This window comes from Dipodomys merriami, unplaced genomic scaffold (genome assembly GCF_024711535.1).
Source record: "Dipodomys merriami isolate MVZ:Mamm:240054 unplaced genomic scaffold, mDipMer1.0.p SCAF_12, whole genome shotgun sequence".
NCBI classification, from domain to species: domain Eukaryota; kingdom Metazoa; phylum Chordata; class Mammalia; order Rodentia; family Heteromyidae; genus Dipodomys; species Dipodomys merriami.
This window is the reverse complement of record NW_027202493.1, coordinates 24,575,197-24,591,740: the sequence shown is the minus strand read 5'-3', so window position 1 is coordinate 24,591,740 and position 16,544 is coordinate 24,575,197.

The following is a 16,544-nucleotide window of genomic DNA, read 5'->3' as shown; positions in this document are numbered from 1 at the left end:
GAGTCATACATTTCGTGGGCAAAATGTTCATTTACAAAGGTTGTCTCAAATGAAACCTAATGCCAACACATTGTAAAAGCACTGTTTTTATGGAAAACTGTTTGCCACAGAGGCTGACAGCTTTTGTATTCAATTATCTTGCAGTCTTTTGCATTCTTTAAATAGCTCTAGCTGTCCTGATTGTTGATCCATCCAGTGAAGGAATTCCAGCACTGAACCTGCAATATTTTAGGTCATTCTGGACACTGAACTGAGATCTCCATCTTTTTTTTTTTCCTGTCTGGAAGGTGATAGATAATAATAGTAAATTCTTGCTGATAAACATTCATTGGAACTAGGGAAATCTGGTGGCAAATATATATACATATATATTTACACATCAGTGAGAAAATAATTTTACTTTTGAGAAGCTTAGTTCAAAAATACATTAACTGAAAAGTTTCAAGGCACAAAAATAAAATTTAATTCTTTAGTTATCTGAGTGGAGAAAGTGGTATATTTGAGTTTTGGTAGTTTGATCAATGCTTCTACACTTCAAATGAAATCAAACAGTTGTTCAGAAACCCAGAGAGTTTCTAAATGTTGATGGCCACCAAATACATAATTAGATAAGAACATGAGACCATGTGTGTTTTCAATAGTGGAGTACATAGGACTTGATTTTTAAAAAGAAATAAGAAAGTACAGGGATGTCTGTGTTATATCGTATTGCCTATATTCTGATTATTCCTAATAATCTTTATTAGCAGGATATTTATGCAAATTTTGTACAACAGGAGAAAAAAGTTCCATTCCTTAACAAAGTAATATACTTGACCAGTTCTCTTTCCTTTTTTCTCTCTTTTTTTTTTTGAGATGTCAAATATCTACTTTATTATAGTGAAAAAGTGACAGTCAATTTAAATCAAAATTTATGGAGAACATTAGGGGCTGGAAGGACTTTGGCTAATCACTGTAATGTCCCCAACAAATGGTAAATGAAAGCATAAGGAAATTGAGTTAACACAAGTTAAAAGTTCACATACTTACGGAATTATATGAGAAGACCTACAACTTAATTAAATTATCTGAAACTGCTCATTTAGCTTCTATTGTACTAGTGAACATTTATGCAATTTTACTATTAGAGATATATTAAGTAATAGGTTTAGATTGGGTCAAATTTGAAGAGCCCTAATGAGGTAGAACAATGGAAAGTTTAATCTATCACAAAGCATCGTTCTGAATCTTTATATTGAATATTATTAGGCAGATATTTCCCTGGTTAGTTGGTTACTCTCTTATATCTATCATTCTGACATTTTGAATAATTGAAAAAAAATCAAATAGGCTTTTTTACATGGAAAAAATAATCTGATGGAGAAGAAATGTGTTATTGATCATAGCATCTTTGATTTTTTTGTCTTGCACTTTGTCAGCTGTAGAACATTTGTAGCAGCACATGTTCAGAATTTTAAAAATTAAAGATATTGTTAATGGCATTGACACAAAGGATAATTTGTGAGATGTCAAAGAGAAATTGACATGTGATATTACAAACTTAATATTTATGGTTTTCTACTTGGGTTGCCCTTAAGGCCAGTTAAGTCATAGGCAAGGTTCTAAGCTATAGAATTGTTATTTTTGAAATCTTTTTTGAAATACTCATTGTGAGATATTGAGCAATTATAGTCAATTATTTTCAATGCTACTGAATCAGTGACTTTTTTTTCACTTAACCTTGTTGAGAGAGTGGATCTTGGTAGCTGTTTACCACAAACTCCACTTGTATGCATTCTTCCTGGGGAGCTGCTCTGCTCTCTCATAAAGAATACCAAAGCAGCTGGAATGCTTTTGTAGCTGATGGAGAAATGTGACCTTTAATTCAATCGTTGGAAAACAATTTAGATGTAAAAGTGTGATTATTTTTCTTAACCATAAAACCTTTTAGAAAATTCTGCCATTTTTTTCTAACGGAACTATATAGAAAGAATAAAGCAATTTGCTATAATATTTGGTAAGATATACATGTACAAACTAAAAAAGGAGAAAGAAAAAAAATAGGGCCTCCTGCAGACTTGTTTCTATCTGCTTGCTGGGGGGAAAAATAAGCTGCCTGCTCTCCACTGCATTTAGAGAATTAATTCTCATATGAAATGAAAGGTCCCGTCCAATCCTATTTCACGGTAGCTTTGAGTGCTTGACTGTACCAAAGCAAAGGGCATTACTTGATTGTTCCCTGATGACATCACTTTACAGAAGAAGGTGGCAATTGTTTTAATAATCACACTAACAAATCTGTTTTGCCTTCAGATCTGATTTTTTGAGATAGTGTTCATTTGATTCTTAGCCAACAAGATACCTTCTTTTAAAAAAAATCAGTAGCAGTCACTCAAAGATTTATTTCTCACCCTGGTTTTTTCACTCCCATTAACTTGCTAAAAGATAGGACCTCTTTCAGCATAAAATAAGCTGCAAGTTTTCTTTATTTCCCCTTATTATTTAGTCCTCTAGTGATCGAAAGGATGCTATTTAAGAGTCTACCACTACCGAAGTGATAGCATGATAGAATATAATATAAAGAAGGCAAAGACACTCATTTACAAAGAAAACTCTTGATGAATTTCTCCAGTTGTCCATGATATCTGAGAAGTGGTGTACTTTTAAGATTTATGTCCCTGTACATTGAAATATCTTTCCTGTTTAAATCACGAGGAGTTTATGGCTAACTTAACTCACAAGGTGGCAGATTCCCACACATTCCTCAATTAAGACAGTGTGGATGATAAAAGGCTTCTCAAAGCTCAGCAGTTCACAGAAGGTCTAGCAACCTTCTTATCCGGATGACAAGATACACAGAAACCTCCAAAATACCAGTACACAATCACTGCCTGAGGATTTATCTCCTATGACAAATTTTCCAAAATCTGTCATCTGAATACTGTTTGTTATCCATTAAAGAAAGAGGAAGAGGAAAGGAAGGTGGAGAATAATGTTAGCATTCTTTCCAGATGGCTCCTTTTTCCACCGCTTAGGTTACCTATGCGACAAAGGGACAAGAGGCCAGGGGTGAGCACTGGGTTTTTGTAAAACTGAAAACTCCAGACATTTGTCATCCAGAAAAAATGCCTGCCTCTCAGCAGGAAAGGTTTAAGTTTTTTTTTCCCTCGGTGCCTTTCTCTAATTGGGTTCCCACTTTTCACACATCCCTTCCTTCACGAAAGTCCACAAAAGCCAAAGTTCCCCACACCTAGTCACCAATGGCAGCCCCATAAATCACTAGAAATTGCAAAGATTTTTTTAACGTTATGCAGTTAATGCCCGTAATGTACAAAAAAACATTTTATTATATAGAACATATTAAAGCAATAGGAAATAGCATGTCAGATTTCTCATTAGTAAATCCCAATAATGGCTAACATAAAATGTAACTATCTATTAATATTTTTTCTTCAATTCACATTTAAAAGAAAAATATCACAATGTCTTTTAGTATCTGTGCAATACTGGTGTAGGAATTTATTATATTTAAGTGATTTGGCATGCCTAAACTAGCAAGGGCAATATGAAAATTTAAAGATAGCTGAATTCCCATTCTTTAATTTTACTAAAATAATGAAAAACATATATTATTTGAGCTTACAAAACATGTAAATACTAATTCAAACAAAGCATCTATTTTCTACATATATATTGCGTTTTTCTACTCAGTATTAAAAACCATTTCTCTTTTTAAGCTTTGCTCTTTTGTTGTCCCCTATAAGAATAAAGAGCCGCATGAATCTTGAAAAAATCATCTCCCAAACCCTTTCTAAGCTTACATATTTCACAAACTGCCCTGGTTAATTTTGAGGAACTAATGTAACTTGAACTGTATAAATAATTCCTTGTTAATTTTGACATCATAAGTAGATTAGAAATAATTGCTCTTCCTTTGAATCTGGTTGGAATTAAAAGTTCAGGTGTCTGGAGGCTTTGTTTGTTGGAAAATATCTCGATGTAAATAGGAGACTGAGAAAGTGAAACTTTGAAGAAGAAATTATAGCTGGATGTCTGTTTCCTAGGTGCTGGTCTGACTGACAGTAGACCACACTGGACAAACAATCTGCCAGGAATCCAGACACCAATTGCCACAGACCAACAAACTCCATCCTGGAAACGCCTGTCCCATTACCTAAGGGTAGTTATTTGCAAATACTTTAACCATCTTCTCATATTAAAAAGAAAACAAACAAAACTTAGTACCTTCCATGACTCTTCTTCACACATCCACATGTCTGCCATCATGTGCCTATCCCTTACTACTGTGTGAAAAAACAAGAAAGCAAGCTGTGGACCAGAAAGAGGAGCAGAGGGAAACAGAAATGTTCTCATTTGTTCTCTTTCAAACTCACTTTAAGGGCTTTCTATAGGAAGGTGTTTTCTCTTAGGATTTTACATTATTTCTAAAATTGCCATGATTGAGTATACTTTTGGGTGACAAAAGTTGGAGGGTAAATGAAAGACACAATACAATGGAAAACTGCACTAGAATTATGTTATAGTTGGGAACACCTGCTTCCCTGCTTTTGTTTCATTTCAAATGTGAGCACTGTAAGAGATACAGTGGGTCTCCAAATCATACGCAATGGCTCTGAGGGATACAAAGGCACTTTTAAATGTAAAGAAGACTATACTGAAAAGCAAAAGGCCTTGAAAGGACCAACTTTAATAATTACTGGATTTTCTTTTATTCCATTTCAAACATGGGTCTGCTATCTAATCCAAGCTGTCCTCGAACGTATCACTCTCCTACCTCAGCTTCCTAAGTGTTGGAATTATAGACAAGTACTGCCATGCTTGGCTTTGAGCCTTCATTTTCCATGTCAAAGATTATTCATGCATGCATTGTAAGTATTTTGAGTTCAACCAAAAGAACTCCAAGAAAGAATTATTACGCCTTTTCCCCTTAAACTCATGTTTCACAAAGCCATTCAGAAGAGAATTGCTAGCCAGCATGTCCTTGGTCCCAATCCCTGAGCTGATGATTTGCACATTGCCTGCCAGGGGCTCATGGTTGAAAGAATATGACTCCATGACTGGATTCAAAGAATACAACTGGAAAAGTACTAACAAGAATAAATGTGCATTTTATGATGCTGACTTCCAAAATCAGTTAATTCCTACAAGCTGTCTGTTTTCATTCAGGGATAATATAATTCCATAGATAGAAGAAATTGTTTAAAGGTTATACTTCTTGAGAACACACAAAAATGACTACTTGGTTACTAAATGGAAAAATCCTCTTCATTAGATAAAAATGAAGCCACATGTTGTAACATGAGACCATGTGCTTCTTGATGTCAATGAATATCTAATAAGGAAGCATCAGAACTATTTTTCTTGTATTAAGCTTTTAGGCTGTATTGTGCCAACACACACTGCTTGAAGACAGCATTAATATTAATGAAAGATGGAAGTCTGAGATTTAGTGACTCCTACTTCCTGACCCCCACCTTACTTCCTTTCATGTTAAATCCATTAGTATAGACGGATCAACATTAATAAACAAGAAGGACAAGACTGTTCTCCATTCAGGGACAGTCTTATTTGACCCTTACTATGTGTTGCCTATCCATGGCTACAAGACTTTTGACCTACACAATGACATTTATTGATCATTGATTGATTCTATGTACTTTTCCCTAGATATCTTAGACTTCTTACACTTAAAATGTCTGAAAGAGTTAAAATATCTGTCCGGGAGTGCTCCAAAAATAAATTAAGGACAGAGCTTGCCATTTATCGTTGTAACTCTGGGAAGTCTGATACTGTAGAACCGAATTGCACATCTTCTTTATAGTAGCTTCTCCATGAATTCTTACTGAATAGAACTGAACTGAATTACATTTGTCAGTCTACATTGTTCCATTTGATCTTATTATCCACTTCCAATCACCCTGTTATAGATACTGAAGATATGTGTATTTATTTCTTAAAAAAATAATCTTACTCCAGTGATTTCAGATAACAAATATAGTGATTTTTCCTATGATGTAATGCTAAATACTTTAAGTCCTATATTCACAACTGATTTTTGCTATGAGAATAACCATAGAGGTTTCTGAGTCATAAAAGGAATTTAAAAATTAGTTTTTATGATTGGGACTATATCTTTCATCTGGTCTCAAGGTTATCCCTAGCCATCTAGAATCACTTCAAATACCCCTATGGCTACCAAGGGGCAGGAAGGCAGAGCAAAAGGGCACAGGAAGTATTCAAGAAACTCTAGTCTTCTCTTTACCCAATTCTACTTTGATTTATTTGATGTAATAATATATTAGATGCTCTATATGAAAACATTTGAATAACACTGTTCACTGTTTAAAAAAAAGAAGCCACAGTATTTTACTACTTTTTCTTCTCCTCCTCTTCCATTAGTCCTCATTCTTCTCCTCATCTTTCTACTTCTATTTTTTTCCAGTTCTAAGATCAAAGTTGCATGTGCCTAGGAAAATTCAAACTGTCCTGTACTTTTAACCCTTACTGCTTAACACACACACACAAAAAATGGTCTACTTGATGAAATCCTAATCTCCAAATTCACATTAGAAAGTAAGGCTTGAGAGGTGACTAAATTCCAAGGTGAAACTATCATGAATGCGATTAGTCCCCAGTGTGCACCCTCAGCCCATTCACCATGTCCAAATGTAGTAAGAAGAAAGCCCTCTACAAACCAGGACCAAGATCTTATCAGATACCTAGTCTGCTGTTACCTTGATTGTGAGCCTCCAGAACCATGTAAAGTAAACCTTGGTTATGTAAAAGCTACTCAGGCTGTGGTGTTATATAATGGCCTGAATAGACTAATATAGTCATGCTACCAACAGGCAAACTTAGGCACAGAGACCAAGGAGAGCTGTGGAGTTAGGAGTCATGTCAAAACACAGGCCTCCAGAAGCCCATTCCCCTCACAGTGTATCTAGGTAGCCGACAAAATGGAAGAGAGAGACTTTCCTGGGTACATGCACCAACATAAATCTCTATCGGTACTACCACAGCAACTCAAAAGGAACTGAAAATCAACTACAAGTCAAGACAATAACCTTGACCCAAAATACTTTGCAAGAGGTCATGCTAGTATTTACTGATTTTAAAAATGATTAGGCTCTTTCTCACTCATAGAGGACAATTTTGTTGGTTTTTTTAGCCCGCATGGCTACTAAAGAATATATATATATATATATATATATATATATATATATATATATATATAGAGAGAGAGAGAGAGAGAGAGAGAGAGAGAGAGAGAGAGAGATGGGGCAATATACATATTTATTTATTTACCTACTTACTTACTTATTTATATATTTACTTGGTTATTTCAGAATGCTAGAATCTGTTTTTTTTATTCTGCCATGTCCAAAACAGAAATATTATTTGCTTAATTGTTAATTATAACTTTAATTTAATATTATTTGCATATGAAATTTAATTTCCAAAAATTATTTAATGCCACACTAATTATCAAGAAATTTTTGCTGTTGCTCCCAATTTTAAACTCAGTACTGTAATGTATTACCTCTAAGTGTTTTTGAGGAAAATACATAGCTCTTTTGTCTAATAAAATGTTACCATGATATCACATAAGGAAACATATATCATAAAGGAAACTAACTCAGTTCATCTTATTCCTTGGGTCTAAAACAAAAAATAAATAAATTATTTTTGTTATTGCCTAACTGAAATGCCATCAGATTTTAGAATTTTCAGTATGTGACCAATTATTGATGTGATAATCAGGCTTATGTTTTTGAATTCTTGAGAGCTGCTGAAAGATAACTTTAAATTCCTTATATCATTTACTAAGGTTGATTTGCTTTTGTTAGTGATTGCTCAGGGTGACGTTATTTTTAAAGACAGCGAAGTAGTACTTTTAAATAAAACACAACTTCAATCTCCAGGAGTGTGTAAGAGTGTACTTTTTCAACTGATAAGCAAGAGCAGTCATGTTTAGTAACAGACCACCCCATAGTGAGAACTGTTATTCAGCCTGGTTTTTGTCAGACCAGCAGCTGTTCCATCAGTCAATTAGTGACCAGGGACAACATGCATTTTTTAAATCAATTAGCAGCTCCTCCAACTGAATAAAGATCCCCGGGTATGCTTTTCACCAACAAGACAGGAGCTGAGAGTGAATAAAGCTAAGGAGATCATAAATTCTTGAAAGTACAGTCCTAAAACCTGAGAAAGCCATACAGAGGTTAGTGGGCCATGCCACGCCATCAGCAGGACTCCAGAAACTAATCCCAGGGGCACATGAACTATGAACTATATATTTATTTCCAGTGTGTTTAGAAATACATATCTATATATCTGTGTGTGTGTGTTTGTGTGTGTGTGTGCATTTGTATTTGGAGAATGAGATTCTCCATTATTTCTCATTCTCTTATTTTACTAACAACTTTTATGATAAGGAATCTGTTGTTGTTCAGCCTTTATTCCCCATTTACTCACCGAACACAGTCCTGAGCCATGCCAACAGAGATATGTAAAATATCTAGTTAATATCTTCCATAATATCATTCATAATTCTGATATTACAACTCTTACATTTTTATTTGAAAATAAATGACCATTTATTTAAAATTACTTCTTAACCTTTATTTTTATTGCTTTTCACCTAGTCCTAAAATAACATTATTATTTTCAATCTAACTCTCCTGACATATGGTTTGTATATATTGATATTTAACATTGAGTTATACAATTATTATATTCCTTTGTAACAACAAATTGAATATATAGATATAGATATAGATATAGATATAGATATAGATGCAAAGCTTTTCCCTACACACATAGAAGTTAAACAAGGTTTACAATAGAGAATAGTGAAAACCACAATTTATACTCAATAAAAAGAAAAGAGCTCCTCCCTATGTAAGTCCATAAACAGCCAAGTATCCATCAGAAAGCACAGCAGACCATTTGAGAAGAACAACTAAATAAAAGCAAGAAGAACTTATTTTAAAAATACTTCTTTTTAAATTTAATTTTATTGTCAAGGTAATGTACAGAGGGGTTACAGTTACATACGTAAGGTAGTGAGTACATTTCTTGCTGAACTTGTTACCCCTTCCCTCCCCTCCCTACCAAGTTGTACAGTTCATTTCCAACATATTGTCTTGTGAGTATCACTGTTGCATTGGTGTGCCGTTTGGCTTTTGTCTCACCATTTTGTTGTTCCCCTTCCCTTCCCTAGTTCAGATAAACGTATATACAGTACCCAGGGTACCAAAATCAAATACAGTGTCAACAGGAGATCAATAATAGGGGGAAAAACATAAAAGAAAAAAAATCACATAGTACATTAAAAGCAACAACAACAATGAAAAACCTTGTGTTTCCCTATCTTGGAGTTCATTTCACTTAGCATCATCTTATATGGTCATATGTAGATAGCTAATGAGCTATTCTTCTCATCTTCAAGGACTATCCTAGATGTATACTAATTATTACCATGGGAAACCATGGGACCTATGTTTCTTTGGGCCTGGCTTACTTCCCTTATTATGATTTTTTCCCCAAAGTCTTTCCATTTCCTTATGAATGAAGCAATGTCACTCTTTCTGATGGAAGCATAGAATTCCATTGTGCATATATACCACATTTTCTTGATCCATTCATCTATTGAGGGCCTCTGGGTTGGTTCCATATAACTTAGTTACAGTAAATAATGCTGCAGTAAGCATGGTTGTTCTGGTAGCTTTAGCTTTGTTTGTAATCATTTGGGCAAATGTCCAGAAGTGGAATAGCTGGGTCAAAATAGTTCTTACATCCACTCTAGGAAAATAAAACTCTACTAAAGAAATATACTACTGGGAAATAATAGGAAGTATGAAAGAGCAAGTGAATGTCCAGGTAATCAGTAACACAAGAAATAAATACAACCCAGGACTGAGGTGGCCCAGAAAGTACCTGGCAACCTTAACCAGAGAAACTAAAGGAAATAATTTCCTAGACCTAGGAGCTTAGAGGTGAAGCCCGGACTACCTGATGCTGAAGCCATAAGGTAAACAGCTGTAGTGTTGACTTGGCAAAGAAGATAACTGGTGAATATGCTTCTGAAGGTGCAAGGCAGGGGGTGTTGAGAATGACAAGGATGCTGGCAGGTGGAGCCTGGCCTTTGTTCTGATAATGGAGAGGTTGACCAACAGAATCTGGAAACAAAAAGAAAGTCTTTTTAAGTTTCCCTATCTTCACATTATTTACCACTTAGACACTGTACAGGAAGTCAACTGCACTGAGTTGTGGGAAAAGCAGTCTGCAGATTCCCAGGCCCTAGTATCAATAAAAGGATGGGCTTGAAGGGGAGAGGTAAGGAAATACCACGACCCCTCTGTGCCTGAAGTAACTTTCCAAGACTGTTTCATTCTTTTAAAGACAGCTCAGAAACTGGGTTCCAGTGACTCACACCTAAGCAGCTAGGATTAACCCTAGCTGAGATCTGGAGGATTGACAGTTTAAAGCCAGCCTAGACCCCAAAGTTCGTGAAACCCTGTTTCCAAAATAATCTGCAAAAAGCCATTCTGGAGGTGTGGCTCAAATGGTAGAGCAAATAAGCTCAGCAACCAAGGTGAGTGAGTTTGAGGTCCTAAGTTCAAGCCTATGTGCATGCACACACCCGCACACACACACACACACACACACACACACACACACACACACAATAAGTTATAGCTTATTTACATCTGAGCACCAGTTATTTGGCCTGGAAGTTGGTAGATTACTGTTTTGTTTCGTTTTTTTTCAAGGAAGTCCAAGAATGTCCACCATTCCAATTCTCACAGACAGAAATGCAATCTTCAGTCAGCATGTGATATCTGTTAATAAAATTCATTACCATTCAAGGTTAATGTGGAAACTCTCATCCCCATAAAGGCTTTTTAAGTGTTCAGGACACTGATGTTTGGCTGAGGATAGGCAAAAAAAGTAATTATAAGATATGTCTAATTCCTAACTTCCTCCCTAAGATCCCTACTCACTGTTCACGTTCACCCAGGAGCTTAGTCTCTGCCACTGTCCTAGTGCCAAAATTCCCTCTCATCTCTGCTCTCACCTTTTAATGCCACTTGTTTATGGATTAGGAAAGCCAAGATCTCTGGACAAAATTATGTATAATAATTGATTATGCCCCCATCTTGTTCATCCCAACAATACTTAAATTATGCTTATTATCTCCAAACCGATCCTTTAATTGTAAGAGTTTTAAGTAGGAGGATATGTTTGGGAACAATTTGAACTTATGGGACAAATGAAGAGGTTCTGTGAATTGTTGATATTAGACATTTAATCCAAAAAGTAGCACTATAGTTTTTTAGTCTCTAAATCCATTAATAAAAGAAGATCATTGAAATACGAGGAAGCAAAACCAAAAATCCTCCAAACATTTACAACATAACTAGATGATAATATGTCCCCATGCAAACCAATATATAGGCAGGGGGAGACAACCCACAAGTAGATAAAATAATTTCATGATGGGGACATCTGTATAGAATAGTGTAGAGTATAATGATAGAGTAGCATCTGAGGAATCAAAGAACATGAAGCTAACATACCAACTGTTATTCACTGGGTAGCAAATTAGGCCAACTTGATAAGATCAGCTGAAACTATAAAAGTCTGTACAGAAGCTGAAAAGGGTTGGAATAGTGTAGCCAACTTATCAATCCACGGGGACTCTCTTCCATGACAAGGTGTCTCCAGTACTGAGCACCGAAGGCACAATACCTAGGACCTAGTACTTTCCCAGACCCATGAAATACTTCTTTTAAAATCAGAAGAGGAATATGGACTTTTACCTTGAAGGAAATATTGTCATAATAATATCATAGTGCTTATAACCATGTAGTTGTAAAATGTAATTAAAAAAAAAAACTTCAAGAGATACAAAGGCCTGAGACCCACAGAGAGCAGAAGCAGTTGAAAGTGACATTCACACTGAACAGGAATAAGACAAAAGCAATGAAGTCAAAGGAAAGTACAAACGAATGAGGAGAGGGGAGGAGAGAAATTCTCCATACGTCTAAAAACTGCAGGAAAGCAACAGAAGAGGGAGCTATGGGAAATTGGAAAGGCTACCCTGAATCCAGCCTCATTCTTAAGTTCAACAAAGCTAATTTCACATAGAAACGTACAACAGAGAAGGATGGAGGTCAAATCCCACACAATGCTCTTATAAGAAAAGAACAAGTGGCACAATAACCTTCTGACAGACAATGAAGGCACACTAGAAAGACGTGTCCTCAAAAAAGATCAAAACACCAACCTGCTAGTTCAAAACAAGCTAAGACATTAAGAGGCTGATGCAACACATGAAAGAACAACATGAATCAGAATTAGAAGAGATCAGAAATTAAGTGCCAGACGTCAGGAAATCATTCGAAATTAAAGCAAAGATCATTCTGCAAGTAGAAAATAAACTGGAAGGAACACTGAGGCTAATAAACACAATACATAAGATCTTAAGAGAAAGAAAAGGTTTAAAAGGAGAGGAAAAAGAATAGTATCAGAAAGAAAGAAAAGGAAATAGGTGGAAAGGATTCAAGGTAAAGTGATCAATAGCAAAAGGAAGAAAAGGAAACTTTATATAAGGTTAATAGTAGGTTTCGAAGAAGAAAATCACAGCAAGAAAACAATAAATACTAAAACTACTAACTCAAGAAAATCTCCTTGAAATAATAATCATTTAAAAACTCCATGCTGAAAGTAGACATTTCATTCCTCTAAAGCCAGAATATCTAACAAGTCACAGTGTAATAAAATTATTAGGCACAATAATTTTTAAGAAGGCTTTGGCATCTTTTGGGCCTGGAAGAGGAGTAGTGCACTCATTACTTATAAGGAAAAGAAAATCAGATTATCTTCAGGCTTTGCCACAGCAATTCTTTATTCCAGAAGAAAATAGAGTAACATATTTGAAATACTTAAGAAAAAGAGATGTGAGCCAAAGATTTGATATCTAACAAGGTTTACTTTAAGAATAAAGGGCATAAACTGTTATCAGCATTGAAAAACTCAGGGAATAATGTTTCTATGAACATTTCCTGAAAGATGCACTGGACAGAATAAGCTTCAGACAACAAATTCCTTGGAGACACATTAAAGTAAGCATTGGTCATGAGCATTAAATATATATATCTATATTTACCCTTGAAAGAAAGGCTAAATCAGTGTTAAAAGGCAGAGAGTATGACTAGTATATAATGATGATATGCTCTGACAATGTAGCTATAACATGTCTATTAAAAATGGTAGGAAAGAGGACTGGGGTATGTCTCAAATTGTAGAGCACCCATCTAGGAATCATGAGGCCCTGAGTTCAAATCTCAGTATTTCCAAAAAAGAAAAAGAAGACTAAATGGAGGGGATTGGGGCCATGGCTCAAATGGTAGAGCATCTACCTGGCAAGCTCACATCTCTGAGTTCAATCCCCTCAGTACTACAAAAAAAATAGGAAGCATAAGGAGAGGGAGAGAATAAAAGATAAACAAAACACTTTAATTTAATATTTTCAGTAATATTGTTTTTCATATTTATATGGCTATTTGATACTGATATACGTGTGATATTAGATAAGACAAACTATCAGGATAAGAATCAGAATTCTAGATTGGAAGGAAAGAGACATAGGGAGTCAGTTATGGAAGAAAAGAATAGATCCTAATGTAATGAAGATGGAGAAGCTGTATAATGTCAAACTTAAATATAATACATACTGTATTTTTATCTTTAAGGACTAAACATAATAATCATCCTACTAGCAATAAGCATCACTTCCTACACAGCTAGTAGCTTGATGATCTTTTCTCACTGAAAGAATACAGGGCTTCATAGAATAATAGCTGAGTTCAATCTTGGAGCAATAAAAATATGAAAGGAATGTGGGACATTTTATCATAGGAGAAAGCAAGGAAGCTAGAAGTTATAAGGATCATATCATAAAGATTCAAGAGTGGGATTAGGTAATGTAATGTACTTGTGTAATCTCAGCTACCAAGAGGCAGAAATAGGACTTCAGTTTAGCTCTGGCAAAAAGTTAGTGACACTTGTCTCAAAAAGAGCATTGCAGCCAGGTGCCTGTGGCTCACCTGTAATCCTAGCTACTCAGGAGGCTGAGATCTGAGGGTAGTAGATCAAAGCCAGCTGGGGCAGGAAAGTCCATGAGAGTCTTATTTCCAATTAACCATCAGAAAACCAGAAGTGATGATGTGGCTCAAGTGGTAAGCACTAGCCTAGAGCTGAAGAACTGAGGGACAGTGCCCAGGCTCAGCTTTTAAGCCCCACAACCAATTAAAAAAAAAAAGAGCATTGCAAAGTGTATGCTCTGGACCTGACTGAGGTAGGAGTATTGCAGTATGAGGCCTGAGCAAAAGCACACACTCCTATGTAAAACAAATCAGAGCAAAACAGGCCAAGGGTAGGGTTGAAAAGATAGAACACTTCCCTAAAAGCACAAAGCCCTGAGTTCAAATCCAATACCAAAAAAAAAAAAATCAAGAGCAAGTGAATAGACCTCAACCCTCCAAAGAACAGCGAGAAGTCGAATTACAATACTGATGATCATAATGAATTTAAACCACAAAACATTACTGATGATTTTGTGATAAGTTTAAACCATAAAACTCATTTAAATCTGACAGTAATCATATTTTTAAGTTTTTTTCAGAAGATAAGAAACTCATTTATTATTCTTGGAAACTTGTAAATAATGGCATACAACTGATACCACTCCTGAGTAAAAAGAGGATGGAAAATGTTTATATAAAGATGCCAACTAGGACTAGGGATTTGGTTCAAGTTGTAAAGTGCTTGCCAAGCAAGCCCAAGACTCTGGACTCAGTCTTTAGTACAACAATCAATCTATCAGTCAATCAATCAACAAACAGGTAAATATTCCAACTAATAAATGAAAAGGAAATGATATAATAAGGATCTCAATAGTTTTGTATCCCCAGTGAATACATATATAGACATTAAGTATCAATAAAGGTCAAGGTTACAAGACATGAAACAAGCATATATTGTACATATAGATAGAAATCCTTGCCAAAAACTTGTGAGAATGATGACTAATGCAGAAGGAACACTGGGGTATATGAAGAACACCGTTGGTCTTACCACAGGGACTGAAACTGTATCTGGTCCAGTCTTTGAATTCAGCTGCCAGTTTTCAGAAAATCCAAAGGCAGAGGAATGTATTGAACCTCACCCAGTGTGTCCATCACCAAAATGCAGACTATGAGAAACTCATGAGGTTAAACAACTTAAGTTCCTCAACACAATGTAAAATAATAAAAGGAGTGGAAGCAAAAAAATCTATAGATGAAAAAAAGATTTAAATGACATCCAATTTTTACTTGGCAGGACTCAACTCTAATTTCTATGCATGACAGGATGCTAAAACTATAAATCTATGGGTAAGTTATTACTATTGACATCAGAACAATAACTACTTATGATGAAACAGGGCACTTCTAATTAGACAGGACTCATGGTAGGGGCTTCTGGTGTCTTTCTTGATATGAGTGATTTTTGTGTTCCATGGGTCATGTATTTGGCTTCATCTCAACTCTGTTTTATTTTACAATGAAGAGATTTTGAAATGACAAATCATTCAAAGCAGATTTTTGTTATACTCTATTACTCTTTCTTTTCCTGTAGCAACTTCTTGAGCTCAATGTTAACAAATTTAAGCCTTTTACATCTCCCAAGACTCCCTCCTCTAAATCGTTCTCCTTTCTTGGTTCTATTAGATGATCAATGGATATTTGTCATGATTACAGCCCAGAACATGTTACTTCAGAGCGTTCCTGCTCACAAACTCTTTCTGAGAAAGCAATAATCTGAGATTCCTCCTCTGGGAGTCATTGTGCCATGTTGCATGGGTCTCTGCTACCTAATCTTCAGTTGCTAGAAGGACATATTTTCTACCTATACATATTACCATATATTACAACAATGAGCAATATGCACTAAGGCCTTTCTCTCCTGGGCTTTCACTGCATATGTTGCTCCTTTGTAAGCCATAAAGGATCTGAAAATTACCAAATCACCACCCCCATCATCATAACAGCTAATCTCTACTGATTGTTGTTTGCCATGTGCCAAATACTGAGCCAGGGACTTCAACACTATTATCTCTTGTGTGGTTCTTGCACAAACCCATGGAAATCAGGTCTTAAGATTATCTTCTTTGGGGATTTGTGTTGGGGGATTTGATTTTTTGAGTTCCAGGTATATTTTAGATATGAGACCCTTGTCCATTGTATGGCTAGTGAAAATCTTCTCCCAATCCATAGGCTTTCTATTGATCTTGCTAGCTATGTCCTTTGGAATGCAGAAGCTCTGCAGTTTCATGCAATCCCATTTGTCCAACATTTCTTTGATTTGTTGTGTTTCTGAGTCTTTATTAAGGAAATTTCGACCTGTGCCAAGGAGACCTAGAGTTTCTCCTATTCCATCCTGTAATGTTTTCAGGGTGTCTGCTTTGACTCCAAGGTCCTTGATCCATTTGGAGT